Here is a 3,553-nt window from a genome sequence, read left to right as displayed (position 1 = left end):
ATAACTTATCTATCATCGAAACAATCAAAATTTTATAAACAGAATAGACAATAAACGCATTATGACTCACAACACCTCCTTTCTACTAGAGTTGTACAAGGATTCACACTATTATTGAACACATAACAAATATGCTTATTTGATCGTGCAATGAATGAGGTCCCAAAAGACTTATGCAATAATACCCATGTAGCGAGCGTTAGGTTAGCGGATCCCAGACTATAAAAGCCTTAGGTCACTAGGCACAAAGTCCCCTAAGAACTTAATAACTCGAGTATTAAAGAGCTCACTCTTGATCAATTATGCATAAACACATACCTTTTTTTCTTTTTTTTTCTTTTTTTTTTCAATAATATTTGAATGAGTGTGTTTCACTCCATCTCATTCAACCCTAGACTACCCATAAAACTATGAGCCGACTACTAGCCATTTGATGCCTAGCCTTACAACAACTAGCATGAAATCCAAGTTTTTCTCCAGATAAAAAAAATCAGTGTTTTTACGTCATTACGAGAATACCAAAAATTCTAAATATAACCAAGTGATTAAATCTCAACAACAAACAAGTATGATCATGATCTAGATCAAAAGCAACCCTATAAGACTTTATGAAAATATTTGTTTCTGGCATGCAAATCAATTCATTAAGACTTAAACATCCCTCTATTCGTCATCACAACACTCAAATCAACATCAACTTATCAAATATCATAGTTCATCTTAAGGGATCATGCTAAATATGCATGCAAATGCAACTATATAAAATCACATAAAAATAAATTAATATGTCCTAAATGAACAAATCATGCAAAAATATGAATGAACTATAACTAAACATACAATATGAATCTATATGAATCTATATGGACACACACACTACTAATCCTTACATTATCACCCCCAAACTTAAAATTTTCAATGTCCTCATTGAAGGTAATAATAAGGATTTCAGGCATACCAAGTCATCGGAAAGATCACCCTCCTCGGGTGGAGGATCAGGTGGCCAATCAACCTCGCCACTAGTGTCTCAGAGAACAGTACCGAAAGCGTGTGTCCAATCTTCAGCAAAACGATGGTGAATGTCATGCATGGCCTCCATACGCCTAATTACCCGCATGTACTGCTCATCACCAACACCAGTCCTATCAACTACCTGCTGCACATGAGAAGAACCCTCTGTAGGCACTATAGGATTCGTTCGGCTACCCTCTACATCATCAAAAATATATCCCAAGCCCTTATTATGGGGTGCACCTAAGAATGCATAACTCAAGTGATCTGGTAGTGGGTGAAGCTCAAGTGTGGAAACATCTTCAATAGACGGCTCGAGACGCTCTTGAGAAATTTTCAACTCTGCTAACCCAAGAGAGTTGAATGGAATATCCAATTTCCTCTTCCACGGAGGTGCATTCAAAACCTGTAGTTGATCTGCTCCTTCCTTGTCATCAATAACTGATTTCCTCAATATGGATATCTCTAAGGTATCTGACTTTGGCAATTGCTCAGGCTCTGAATTCACGACAGAGTCTACCCACTCTACTTTAAAGCACTCCTCTTTAGCTGTGGGTAACTTTATTGCCTTGAACACATTAAAAGTGACCTTCTGATCATGAACCTTCATCATAAGCTCTCCTTTTCATAAATCAATCATAGTTCGGCCTGTAGCCAAGAATGGTCTCCCCAAGATAATGTGAATCTTCTTATATTCCTCGAAATCAAGAATTACAAAGTCAGCAGGGAAGATGAGTTTATCCACCTTGACCAAGACATCCTCCACTATACCTCGTGGATAAGCGATGGAATGGTCAGCTAATTACAATGACATATATGTTGGTTTCGGATCAGGCAGACCAAGCTTCTTGAAGATAGATAAGGGCATCAGATTATTGCTAGCTCCTAAATCACATAAACCCTTGTCGAACGACAAGTTTCCGATGGTGCAAAAAATAGTGAAGCTTCCAGGATCTTTAAGCTTCAGAGGCAACTTCTTTTGTAGCACAACACTGCATTCCTCCGTTAGAGCAACGGTCTCTAAGTCATCGAGCTTCACTTTTCGTGATAGAATACCTTTCATAAACCTCGCATAGCTAGGCATCTGTTTAAGAGCTTCAGCGAAAGGTATGTTGATAAGAAGTTTCTTGAACACCTCCAGAAACTTCTCAAATTGTTTATCCAGCTTTTTCTTCTATAGCCTCTTAGGAAAAGGAGGTGGAGGATAGATCTGTTTCTCCCCTGTATTACCCTCAGGAGGAGTACGTTCCACAGTAGTCTTCCTTGGTTCCACCTCTGCTTCCTTCTGCACTTCTTCTTCAGCCACAACTGCATTTTGTGAAACTTGAGATTTTTCAGGCTCTTCGTCTTGCTGAATTTGGGGGCTTGCGACCTTTCCAGACCTTAAGGTGATGGCATTCACCTGTTTTTCAACTTTCCTCTTGCCTGGATTTGTTTCTGTATCACTAGGAAGCATTACTAGTGGTCGATTCAATAAGGCATTAGCAATTTGCCCTATTTGGTTCTCTAGAGTCTTGATAGAAACAGCTCAGCTTTGGCATATAAGAGCCTGGTTTTTGCACATAAGCCGCAACTCCTCCAATTCAGATTTTTGATTCGAAGATAGACATGCACCAAGAGTTTTTTATTTTGGTGTAATTTGTTGTTGAAAACCTGGAGGGTTGAATAGCTTATTTCCAAACTGCTGGAACGGCTTTTGCATCATATTCTAATTGTTGCTCCAGCTGAAGTTAGAATGATTCCAGTTGTCAAGATGATAAGTGTTTGGAACTGGTTGCTGTGATCTCTAAAAGTTGCTCACAAACTGAGTCGAGTCACTAGATATAGCGCATTGCTCCGTCGCATGCGAACCTGCACATAACTCACAAACACTGGTTATCTGATTAACACGATAGTTATCCAGAGAATCGATCTTCATAGACAACGCCTTTAGTTGAGCAGTGATAGCCATAGCTGTATCCACTTCAAAAACTCCCGCTACCTTGCTCTGTGGCAATCTCTGGGCTGGATACTGATATTCATTAGCAGCCATCAGTTCAATTAGATCATAAGCTTCCTCATAGCTCTTCGCCCATAAGGCTCCACCTGATGCTGTATCGAGCATGGGTCTGGACTGTGCTCCCAACCCATTGTAAAAGCAATTGATGATCATCCAATTAGGCATTCTATGATGAGGACACTTCCTAAGCATCTCCCTGTAGCACTCCCAAGCTTCACACAAAGATTCCCCCATTTGTTGCACAAATTGAGTAAGAGCATTCCTCATTGCAGTTGTCTTCGCCATAGGGAAGAATTTAGTAAGAAACTTCTAAGCAAGATCTTCCCAAGTAGTAATCGAACTAGCTGGTAGAGAGTGTAACCAGCTCTTAGCCTTGTCCCTCAGAGAGAATGGGAATAGTCTCAGCTTCACAGCATCTTCGGAAACACCGTTGAACTTGAAGGTGTCGCAGATCTCAATGAAATCCCTTATGCGCATATTGGGATCTTCCGTTGGAGAACCCCCAAATTGGATTGAATTCTGCACCCATTGAATTATGCCAGG

General features: G+C 40.0%; 1 non-coding gene across 1 annotated transcript; it reads left to right on the top strand.

The window, feature by feature from the left end:
• Nucleotides 1-3,173: 3,173 nt before the first annotated feature.
• Nucleotides 3,174-3,280, top strand: LOC141699504 (small nucleolar RNA R71). The gene has a single exon (XR_012565963.1). It is a non-coding gene; the product is annotated as a small nucleolar RNA R71 (small nucleolar RNA).
• The last annotated feature ends 273 nt before the right edge of the window (nt 3,281-3,553 follow it).

Source organism: Apium graveolens, chromosome 11 (assembly GCF_009905375.1).
Source record: "Apium graveolens cultivar Ventura chromosome 11, ASM990537v1, whole genome shotgun sequence".
NCBI classification, from domain to species: Eukaryota; Viridiplantae; Streptophyta; class Magnoliopsida; order Apiales; family Apiaceae; genus Apium; species Apium graveolens.
Note: the sequence above shows the minus strand (reverse complement) of the source record. Positions and strands in the feature narration are given on the sequence as shown.